We start from the raw sequence: 12,532 nt of genomic DNA on the forward strand, positions 1-12,532 counted from the left end.
CATTAAGCAGCTCAAGCCAATGTGTTCCTAAGTGTGTGTACAGAGGCAGGCTGCTGGCATTTTAATCTCATTCGTGAATTGAAGCCCTAAGACGCAGTAGCCGGAGCAGCCCCTTGTGCCTATGGGGTGAACTTCTTCACACCCCGAGATTGGCTCCCCGTCCCTCTGCTTCTGCCATCTCCCACGCATCCCCTCCAGCCCTGCATTCTCCCCTGGGCGCAGAGCAAAAGACTCCGGGAAACCAGAGCTTGATGACTTCCAGGGCGCTGGCTGCAGATAGCTGGATAACCAGCTCAGGTAACCGGGCTGCCTATATCCCAGAACAGATATTGAGTCGTCCACCCCGGCCTGACTTGTCGAGTTGGCACCAGGCCATAGGCACTGCTCCCTGAATTCAACTGTCTGTGTCCCCTCCCCCATCAATACTCTTGATAGAAGCCAGACAAGGCTCTGGGGCTTTGGGAAAGAAACATCTAGAGGCAGTCTTCTCAGCACAAAGCCCTCATTGTTGGAGGAGGAAGGCATGGGAGAGGCAGAGGGAGTGCTTATCTTTTGTCAGTGCCAGACAGCTGAAAGGACTCCAGTGAAAAATGACCCTATACACTAAAAGAGAGGGGAATATGCAAACTATGACTAGCTTCTTCCTTGGGACAGAAATAGGTGGGGCTTTCTCTGAAAATGTTCATAGGCACATACACACATGAACACATATACAAACTTATTATTCTGCTCAAAGTAAATCAAGAGGCAAATGAAAAACAGACTCACCCATCCATTCATTCAACAACTTATCTGTCCATCCATCCGTCCATCCGTCCATCCATCCATCCATCCATCCATCCGGTCACTTGTTTATTCAAACATTAACTCTGTGCCTACCATGGGCCATAAACTATGCTGGAAGAAACAGCAATGATCCTAGATCAGAGGTTTCTAACTAGGGACATATTATTGCTGGCACAATCTAGGAACCTGTATGTTAGCTCATCAAGCATTGTCTGTAACTGAATCAATGTCTCACACAATATAGTTAGGGGTGTTATGATGAATTCACATCGAGTTCAGAATTACTGAATCCAATGAAGCTTTCTGTCACTATGGTTTTTCGGAGTCAATGAAAAATAAAAGTATAAATACTAACCACTGGGAGATCTGGACACGGTCTAGACAACAAAAGTGCAGAATCGTAATGTATGGTTCCATGAATGGAGATAATCACAACCATCACCATAATAGTGGACTAAATAAATAACTTAATGATGTGTTGGGCATTATTCTAAGTGCTGTACTTACTTGTTAATCCCCACAATAAATCTATGAGATAGACATTACCACTACCCCATTTTGCAGATGATAAAGCTGCCCATGAGAGCCTCCATAACTCGCCGAAGGTCACACAGCAATAAGGGTGGATCTGGGAGTTAGACTTGGGAAGTACAGGTGCAGAGTCAGTACTTTGAACTCTCCTTGTCATGGTGGGCAGGAGCATCTTGTCCAAACACACTCACTTTAACGATGGGGAGACTGAGGCTTAGAGAAGCCATGTGACATGTCCAAAGGGAGTCATGCGGTGAGTTCTTGAGGGAACTGGGGGGTAAGAACTTAGATTTCCCGTTCTCCATTCTGGTTTCATTACTGTTTAAATAAGCCAGACTTCATCCCAAAGTTAAAGTCAAAATAACCTGGGCATGGGGACAAAGGAAAGGCAAGAGACACTAAGGTTCACAATAAAACACATGCTGTCTTCCTGTACAATCTAGAGCAGTTTTTGTTTCCTGGGTTGTCACTTTGTCCAGGATGTCCTTGGGAGAAATTCCTGACACATGGGAAGCAAGACCCAGGTTGTGCTGAAGGTATCAGGGACTCAGGGATCCCAGCTCAAGTCACTTTATTTCAGGCTTTATGCCTGACAATTTGTTGGAGCAGCCCAGCTCTTCCTTGGCTTACATGGTCTTTGTTTCTCTCTGCTTAGCATCTCATGGCCCACACAGCCAGGAAACCCTAGGAATGAAGGCCCTGTCCCTCTGAGCAAGTGGTGCCCAATTAAATCCCAAAGATCTGTTTCTGGCCACTGGTTGCTGTGCCAGACGGAGAGGCTGGCTTGGGAAGCCACAGTTTGTTGGATGATGGTTTGTGGGGAAGCAGCAGGTGGCAGTGGAAAGAGTTTGGAGTCTGACAATCCTGGATAGGAACTCTGGACCCACTGAACACTCTGGCTGTGTGACCGCGGACAAGTTTCCTAACTACCCTGGGCACCAGTTTCTGAATCTATAAAATGAGGACGATACCGTCCTTGTATATGAGTGAACATATGCAAAATACTTGGTAGATTTTTGCTCTGAAAAATGAGAATCTAAGAATAGATCAGTGTTTTCCAAACCTTTTATCGTAGAAGAACCACTTTTTACTTTCTCTAAAGAAAAGCTAAAGTAAAATTGTAATGTCTAAAGGAGATAAAGGGTCGCTTCTGCATTGGTGAGGGGTTGGGGCTCAGGGTCCTGCCAGTTTTGCCTCCTTTCCTCCCACTGTGGTGTTGAGGTTCCTCTGGGGAACTTGACTAGTTGATCACTAGGTCCCTTTTAACTGTAGTTAAGAAAAAGAAAGGAAGGAAGGAAGGAGAGAAGGAAGGGAAGAAGGGAGGGAGGGAGAAAGGAAAAGCACAGTCTTGTCTATTGCTAACTGGGAAGAGATTTATATTTGTCGAGCACCATTAAGAAGATGAACTTGATCCCTACCCTCATTGGCTTATAGTCAAGCAGAGAAGCCAGACCAAGAACAGGTAATTTAAAGATTGAAAAGTGATTTAAAAAGAATCAGGGTTGGGGGGCTCAATGGGAACACAAAGCAGGGGTTCTGATTTCGTTCAGCCATCAGGGAAGCTGGGACCTGGAAGATGAGGAAGATGGTAGCTTGGACAAGCTGGCTGGGGGCAGTACAAGAGAGAAGGGATTGGAGATGGCATCACTAGGACTTGGTGACTGACCGGACAAGAGGCCATGACAGAGAGCATGCTCTCAAGGAAGACACCCAGGTCTCTGGCCTGTAAGCCAGGTGTGATTCTGAAAGTAGGGGTGTAAAGCACAAGATTCCACCAGCTCCATCATCCGAATTACACAGGATCCAGCATGGACCCCCCCATGCCCACTGCTCACACAACTGTCCTTCTTTCCCCAGGGAGGCAAAGCCAGCAGGGACGCTGCCCCCACACCCCACAGAAAGCATTAAGGTCACGAGAACTCTACACGGCCTACAAAACATCTCTCAGCAGAGCTATGCTGGAAAGTACAGCAACTGCTTGCAGTAAATTAATAATAGATGGGCTGGACTCCCTCAGAAATATTTACCCAGTCGGAGTGGTTGAAGGCTAATAACCAGGAGCGGAACCCGAGCCTGACCTCAAACAGCCCCGACAATTGAAAACGAAGAAGCATCAGCCTGGCCCTTCTTGATGCTGGCGGAAGGAAAACAAATGTGCAGATCACCTCACTCAGAAATATGAGGACCGCAGTCTGCTGGGAAACACTGGGGAAGGGAACTCGGACAAAGGCCTGGGAGGTGATGACCAAAAGCAGCCAACAGGTGAGGGTTGCTAGTGGTTATGTGGCACTTACTGCATGCCCCTGTCTAACGCCATGCCTATTGGAACCCTTCATCCTGGGCGCTAGGAGGCTGGGCACTATTTTTAGGACCATTTTACAGATGGAGGTGAGGAGACACAGACAGGTTAAGGCAACTTGTACAAGGAACTAGCTAGGACGTGATGGAGCTGGGATTGAAGGCAGTCTGGCTCCAGAGCATGTGACCTGAAGCCACTTTGCCTCTGCTGCCTCCTGTTGCCTTTTCCAAAACAGTCAAGAGAGGGGGGCAAGTTTGAGGAAAGAAACCCTACATTCAACTGCCAAAGGCACACTTGCACAGCCCTACTGTGCTGAGTACTTTCTGTCTCCAGCCTCTGCTGAGAACGCCAGGCTCTTTTCACCAGCAAACGCAGTAGCCGTTCTTTCATTTATTAATTATTTACCGAGCACCTGCTGGGGGCCAGACCCTGTGCTAGGTTCAGACTGGGCCTTCTATAGTGGGCACAAAATCTCCCTCTTCTAGGCAGCTCTCCCTGTCCTCTCCCAGGCAGAGCCCACTTCTCCTTCCTCAGAGCTCCCCACCAGCCTTCAGGCCATTCTCTAGGATGGACTTTCCCAAAATCAATTTGGAAAAACAGAGGGATTTGAACAGACATGCAAAAATGTGTCCTGGAGCAAGTAAGTTTGGGAAATATTAGGTGAGCGTCCTCCCTGCAGGACTTCTCAGAGCCTTTAGAGTGCTAGAGGCAGTGAGGTCTACCAGGAGCGAGTCAGTGATACAGTACTTTCCAGATTGCTCAACATGGAAACACTCCTCCTCCTTTTTTTTTTTTCCAAACAACATTTTGTGGGGCTGATGTATCATAAAACACTATTTGGGACATTTTATCCTAGAATAATAACTACCATGTCAAATCTGTGTTTGGGTTTGACCTGTCAGTCCACTGGCAGGACGACGGGGCCGGGAACTCTGTCTTAACTCATCTCTCCAGCTCCCGCCTTCAGCCAGGCCTGGATCAGAAGCGTTCTCTGAAAGTTTTCTTTGCAGATGGCCCAGGTGAGTGCTGTAACACAAAATTCTGGGACTGCACCAACGTTCATACCTGCGTCTGCCTGCATCTCTTAGTCTGTCTCCAAGGCTACAGGCACTTCTTGCTTATACGAATCTCGGGTGATGTTTCCTCTTCACCCCAGACACTCCCTGTCAGGACACAGAGGCTTTCAGCTGGGCCCCATCCACCTCTTCTGGATCCTCTCCTACACCACACACTTCCTCAGCCTTGACTCTATGGAACCACAGGCCGTTTCCAGAATGCAAGATGGCTTCTTTCAAATGAGGTTCTCACCTGCTGGCCAGTCCTCAGCGATCTGCCTGTGCAGTTTCTCTTTCTTTGATCCTTAGCTCAAATCTCTTGGCTTCCGTGAAACCCTCTCTGAGACTCCCTCCGGCACCCCGGCCCCAGGGTTCAGCTGGATGCCCGTGCTGGGGCGGCCTGGGCTGTTACATCGTAAACTGCACCTGTTTCCCTGTGTGGGTGAGGGTGTGTGCTGAGTGAAGATGCCCCACGTGTTCTGTACTTTGGGTCCCAGTCAAAAGAGCTGGAAAGCCCCTGATGTTATGTAACCCTCCTATTTCAGATGGTTCCAGGCTCTGTGCGAGGTTCATACTGAGCCTTTTAGAATCGGCACGTTTTCCTCCTCTGTGAAGCTCTGCCTGGCAGCGACAGGGTTACAGCCCCGCTCCTCTCGCGCCCTCAGGGGCTGGTAGCCCCGTGACCCCTCGCAGGAGAGGTCGGAGGAATGGGCTCACAATTTTGTGACAAAATAAAAGCACAAAGCCAGGACTGACTCATGCTCTGTCGGCTCGTGTTCTCCCAATGTATTTTCTTCACTGTTTTCCAACTTCTACAACCGTAAAATTGCTTTGGCATGACAGTTGTTTTACACAAATGAAAGCACGACTGAGTGCAGCGGTGTTTCCGGAGCTCGGAGGGGAGCAGATGAGGCAGAAGAAGCAGGAAGGAGGAGGGAGGGAACGCGGGGAGCTAGAGCCAGGCCCCTGCAGAGGCGGCTGGGTCTCCGACTCTACCCATCTGTGGTGGGAAAACAACGCTCCCCTTGGACTGAAAGCACAGGGCCGCCTCCCAGAGGCTACGGTGCCAGACGGACCATCTGCTGGACAGAGGCTATCTGCTCAGCCGAGTTCGCCGTTCCACCGACTGGCAGTGGAAACGGGAGACAACGGCATCAGCAGAAGGAGACCTAGGGTCAGTCTTCTCCCCGGCCCTGCCTTCCTCCTAGCTCTGCTCTTAATTCCCTTTTCTCTGGGTCTTAGATTCCTCATCTTAAAATGAGAGGGTTAGACGCCCTCAGTGTCTCCCCATTTTTTGGCCTGTGACCCCCAGGAAGGAGTACATTGGACGTCTCAGCTCAGCCTAGACACACATACAGTTCCCACATGTAACTTGAGTTTCACTCTACAATGCTTACTCTTACTACCTGCTGTGTTTTCTACTCTCTTCTATTCATTTACAAATCATAATTTATACATTCATTCTGTAAACTTTTATTGAAGCAAAATGGAAGTCTCGTAGGTGTACATGTCATCGATAAAGAGCTGGATAAGCTCTCACAAATTGAAAACACCCATGTAACCAGGCCTCAGATCAAAAGACAGAGCATTACCCATACCTTGAAAGCCTCCACTGTGCCCTCCCATTTACCAGCCCCTCCCCCAAGGATAACTGCTCTCCTGACTTCTAACAACTTAGCTCAGTTTTGTCTGTTTTTGTACTTCATATAAATGTAGTCATAAAGTTTCTCTGTGCCTGGCTTTTTCTTTCAACACTGTATTTGTGAGGGCCGTTCATACTGCTGGGGGCAATATTCCATTGTGTGGCTGTATCACCATTTATCCGTGCCGTTGCCGATGGTCATGTTTTAGGGTGGAAAGGTGTATGCACATCTCATGAGTGTATCTAAGGATGGAATGGCTAGTATGCATATGTCCCACTTTAGTTGATGCTTCCAGACAGTTTTCCAAAGTCATCACACCAAATTAGACTTCACACAGACATGTATGAGGGTTCTAGTTGCTTCACATCATTGCCAACGCTAGGTATTGTCTCTCTTTTTTCATTTTAGCCGTTCTTATGGGTGTATGGTGGTATTTCATTGCTGGTTTAATCTGTAATTCCCTGATAACTGATAACGCTTTCGTATGCTTATTGGTTATTTGGATATCCTCGTTTGTGAAGTATCTGTTTGAAATATCTTTTGCTTATTTTTCTATTAGGTTGCTTGTCTTTTCCTTACTTATTTGTAGCAGTTTCCTCTTTTCTTCCTACTATACAGTTGACCCTTGAACAACATGGGTTTGGATTACATGGGTCCACTTAGACACAGATTTTTTCAATAGTCAATACTACAATGCTACACTGTCCATGGGTGTTTGAATCTGCAGGTGCAGAACCTGGGATACTGACAAACTGTGTATGTGGAGGGCCCACTATAAATTATACTTGGATTTTCCACTGCACAGAGGGTTGGTGCCCCAAGCCCTGCATGTTCGCGGGTCAACTGTATATATTTTGGATATGGGACCTGGGTTGAATACATACTATAAATACCGTCACTCACTCTATGGGCTACTGGATCACTTTGTTTCCCTTTAATGCATGACGATCTTGGACCACCAAATTAAATTCATGACCCACTAATGGGTCACAACCCACAATTCGAAAAACACTATAATACACGATTATATAGTATTCCCCGGATCTGGAAACCTCGAAATGGGCACCTCTGGCCAGTGGCATCCACTGCAGTGTAAGCCTGGGGCAGCACCCTGCTATGAAGAGCCAGTAGCTGTCTGGAGAACAAAGGCCATGACATTAGCTAGAATAATTTCAAAAAAAAAAAAAAAAAAATCCTTGTTCCACACCTTCACTGACAACACAGTTCCCAGTCCTCCTGAATTTAAGATTTATCAGCCCCACAGCCAGACTGAGGGAGGGGACTGGGAAGGATGGCCGAGGTGTGGAAACACCTCTGGAAGGAGCCTTTGCAACAGGGCTGAAGGGTGTGCTCTCCATTCACCCAGGTGCCTGGGCCCTCAGGGTAGGGTCCTTTCAGCCAACAGGTCAAGAAGACTTCCCTAAACTCTGACAAATTCCATTAACCACAGGAGAAGGGCACTCACACAGCCCGGACGCCTTCTCAGTGTGAAGGGTACCTTCTATGCAGTTCCCTCCCAGCTCCCCAGAGTAGCCCGGCCCACACCCTTTAAGCTCCATAAAGGCAGGGGCTGGGGCACTCTTGGAAAAATGCGGCCAAGGTCATCTGGCCAGTCAGTTATAGAGCGAAGCTGACTGACCCACACCCTGTGTTTTCATTCCTATGTCACACTCTCTCCAGGCTGCCAGTCACCGTGCAGAGTGATGACCACATCCAAAGGGCCCAAAGATTCTCTCACGCATGCACACACATGTGCACACACAAACTCACACACATAGGCGTGCATGTGCACACACACAGACATGTGCATACATTCACACACACGCTGTTCTGCTCAGGAATCCGTGGGCTGGACCCTACTGCTTCATTACACATGGAGTTTCCCCCCTCTCCTGATTTCCAAAGTACTGAAATATCTCATAATACATAAATAATACAAACATACATATATGTGGAGGGTACTCTACAGTTTGTAAATCCCTTTCACACTCAGTCTCTCATCTCAACCTCACAACCAGCCTTCTGAACATATACAGATATATGATGATTCTCAAGCCCCCCAGGTCTACTGGGGGTCTAAGGACCTTCCTTCTGGGGACACCAATCCTTACTATCCAGGACTGAGGCAGTGGCAGCAGCCAGAGATGGGCAGAATTTGTGCAGGTCCTCAGATCCTCCCTAAAAACTTCCCTTTTAACTGTGTATTCCGCAGCAACCAATCTTTCCTTGTCTGATTCTGAGAAGAGTTTTAATTTCATGAACTTTCCAGAGTTGGGCTTGTGTATGCATGAGACTTTTTGGGATGTGGCCACTCCTCCCCCATCCCTAACAAGCACACCCACATATTCACGCTTCTCTCTTCACCACCTGCTGTCTTCTCCTCCAGCTGGAGGTAAGGAGCCCCATCACTACTTATGCAGCTACTAGGGGCTACCATTTATTCAACACTTCCTACACACCAGGTACCAAGCGCTTTATGTACCTTATCCCAGCACACCTCACACGAATCCTTTGCCACATGTATTAATATCCTTACTTCACAAATGAGGAAATAGATGCTCAGAGAGAAGTGACAGTCTAGGGTCACATAGCAAGTGATAGGACTGGGATTGTACCCACATCCCACTCATCCCCAAGTCCTGGCCCATCCCAGTGCCCGGGACAGAGGGAAGCAGCAACTTCTTTACTCTGAGTCAGCAAAACTATCCACATGGAGTTGGACAGCATCTTAGGACCATCTTGTCCTACCCTCCTGTTTTCTCCAAGCTCAGAGGGATGAAGGGACTTTCCCGAGAGCATCGCCAGAGCAGAACTGGGACTGGAAACCGGGTCTGGTCCTTGGGTTTATCTTCCTCTGATTCTCACGCATCTCCTGGGACAAAGGACGCTGGTAGAGCACTGTCTGTGTTCCAGGCAATGCCTCTTTTTGAGGAGACATTTACAGTGTTGGAAAGAAGATGACCAGGGAAGGAATTGCTCTTAAAACCAAATTATGAGGGACAAAGAATAAAAAAAGATCTCAAGGAAGGGCATGATCTTTTGTCTTCAAACATTTGTAGGACTGTCTAGTGAAAAAGAGGCTTGGCAAGATGTGAGGAGAAGTGGATACAGTGGATGTCAAATCCAGATTTTTTAAATAAAGATCATAAATGGGGGGAGATAACCAGTTCCTCATTAGTCCCTGGAGTTTTCCAAGCATAGACCAAATCTATCTATCTGTCTGTCTATCCATCTATCTATCTACCTACCTACCAAAGATCCACACCTCTAAGAACCATTCATCTCTAAGATTCCACAAGCCTTTGAAATGTACTAAAATCGTACAGGGAAGCCAAGCAGTAATCCTGTACTCCCTGCTCATTGATTTAGGGAAAAAATTTCTTATAAAATAAATGGATATAAAGTCTACCTATTAACACATATTTAAGGGGTAGAGTAAAAAAGCACCCATATCATTAACTTAAATCATGAATACTCTCTGAAGTGTAAAAAAAAAAAAATCAACTCACTTTTCTTTAAATCTTCTTAAAAGGGTCTAAGAATAATCCTTCAAATAATCCTTGAAGTATGCAGTTTTAATTTGGACACATGGTAATTTCAGTCTACCTGTTGAAAGAGACAAGAGAGAAATCAGTCATTTTTGACGAGGTTGCTCTTCTGACAAACAGCAGATGAGGTTTAGGCAGCTTGAGGGGCGGCAGGTGGGCAGCAGCGGCAGCTTGGGCCCCAGGCTGAAGGCTGGTTTTGGAACACTCAGAGCAAAGGCGACTAAGGTAGTGATCCCAGTGCCTGGCACATAGCAAATGCTCAATAAATATTTAATGAATGAATGAGGGAAAGGATGGATGAATAAACGAGTGTGCTTTATCATTAACCTTGATACAGGGAGTTACCCTATAGGTTCAGCTCTTTGACCCTTAGGGAGAAACAGAATTTCCAGGCACTGGGCATATTTATGGAAAACAGCACAGAGAAAGGCTCATGGTGTAGTGGAGAGAGTGAGGGCTTTGGAAGCAGCCATGTCTATGTTTGAATCCTGGCTCTACCACTTATAACTGTGCAACCTTGAGCTGTCTTGTTTATTTATGTTTACTAGTGTTCTTTTTTTTATTTTTATTTTTAAATTTTTTTTAACATCTTTATTGGAGTATAATTGCTTTACATTGCTGTGTTAGTTGCTGCTGTATAACAAAGTGAATCAGCCATACGTATCATATATCCCCATATGCCCTCCCTCTTGCATCTCCCTCCCACCCTCCCTTACTATTGTTCTTAAATTGGATACTTAGCCCATTTGTTAATTTCCAGCCCTTCTTCTTTCCCAATGCAAGCATTTAAGGTCAAGCATTTCCCTTATGCTGTCTTAGCTATATTCCACAACTTCGATATTTGATATTTCTCTTATCATTCATTTATAATATTTTATAATTTCTATTATCATTTCTTTTTTGACTCATGAGTTAGTTAGAAGTGTTTTTGTGAATATCTCTCAATGCATTTTTTCCCCAAACTCCTAACTTATCCCTCCCCCTCAACGTATTTTTTTTTTAAACTCATCTTTCTGTTATTGATTTCTAGCTTAATTGTCCTGTGGCGGGAGAATGTGGTTTGCAGGATACTGATTCCTTGAAACTTGCTGAGATGCATTTTATAGCCTAGGATGTAGTCAACTGTTGTGAATGTTCCATGTATACTTGGAAAGAACGTGTATCCTCTGGTCATTGGGTGTAATCTCGGGTTAGTTTTTCTAAACCTCCCTGCCCCTCCATTTCCTTATCTGTAAACAGGTACCTGAGCAATACACATTAGTTCCCTCCTGCCATTTAGAATTACAACACTTACTGACGAAGAGGCTGTGCAGATAAAAACAGAGAGAGTGCATAAGAAAGACAGCTGGAGGCACCATTTCTTGCTATATATAACAATATAATATATAATATTATAACAGTATTAATAAGAATACCTAGATTTATAAAGCATTTGAAAGCTTCCAAATGATGACCACATCTGCCATTTGATTTCTTACTCTCGAGGAGACTGTGAGGTGCCACCCAGATGGGTGGGGGTGAGGGACCACATGGAGAAGGGACACGCACCAGCTGGTGTGGCTCTTCACTCAGCCCTCCACACCAGAACCCCAGGGTCCCTCCTTGATTCCCCTCGCCCTCACTCCTTACATCCGCTCAGGTCAGCTTACTTACTGTCTCTCGAATCCGTCAACTTATCACCCTCAATGCCGACATCATTTCTTACCTGCTTTATTCCAACATATCATTAAATTCCTACTGTTTTTAAAATGCAACTACAAGAAATACATCCAGACAAAATCTTCTTGGCAGGCATAGCTCCCAGTGGGGCTAGGGTAAGTGTTGGGTGATGGGTGCCAGAATATCAGAATCGTGAACGGGACAGTGATGTTATGTCTATCGAATGAAGGCATGGGTTTCAAAGGTACAAAAATAACTGAGTTCAAATAGTCTTCGTCTAACTAAGCCCTTCCCGTGACCTTGTCCCCATCCCACTCCAAGTTCTTTTTCTCCTTCTCTGAGAGAATTCCTGAAAGAGTCATCTAAACCACTTCCTGCACACCCGCGCACCCCACAAATCGTTGTGGCGGGGCTCCACCTCCAGAATGTTCTCTTTAAGATCATAATGATGTTGTCCCTGCAAATTCCAGAGACTTCTCAAGTCTGCAGTGGCCTCCCTGGGTCATCCGCCAGCAGGATCACCTTCTCCTCTGGAAACAATCCTGCCTTGGCATCTACAACACCAGTCTCTTCTGATTCTCCTTTTCCTGCAAGGACTTTCTCTGCCTTTTCTGCTAGTTCTTTTTTCTTTGCCTCACCTTTACATGTGAAAGAGTAAGGAGCCCCTTCTTCCTTAAATTCTGTGGTTTAAACTGGCATTTCCATAATTTGTTCTTTGTTGACATAAAATTGGTATGTAACATTATATCTTTCATAATTTAATTAGAATTGTTTCAATAAAATATGAACCATAAGCTACTATTTATTAAGTGCATGCCAATCACTGTGCTAAACATTATTTCACTTAATCTTCACGGTAACCACCTGGGGTAGTTATTATTAACGCTCCTTTTTTACAGATGAGGAAGGAGAAGCTAAGGAAAGAAATATAATTTGCTCAAGATCACTCAGCTACTATGTGGCGGAGCTGGGATTCAAAACACCATCTGTCTAATTCAAAGCTTGTGCTCT

General features: G+C 45.9%; 1 protein-coding gene across 1 annotated transcript in view; it reads right to left on the bottom strand.

Annotated features, from left to right (window-relative positions):
* Positions 1-12,532, bottom strand: part of TENM4 (teneurin transmembrane protein 4) — a 756,454-nt gene that overhangs the window by 448,583 nt on the left and 295,339 nt on the right. Inside the window, exon 6 of the mRNA XM_082343256.1 lies at positions 9,824-9,920. The gene's annotated coding sequence lies outside the window, so the exon portion shown is untranslated. The remainder of the gene's footprint in view (positions 1-9,823; positions 9,921-12,532) is intronic.

Source organism: Balaenoptera borealis, assembly GCF_965194805.1.
Source record: "Balaenoptera borealis genome assembly, chromosome: 11".
NCBI classification, from domain to species: domain Eukaryota; kingdom Metazoa; phylum Chordata; class Mammalia; order Artiodactyla; family Balaenopteridae; genus Balaenoptera; species Balaenoptera borealis.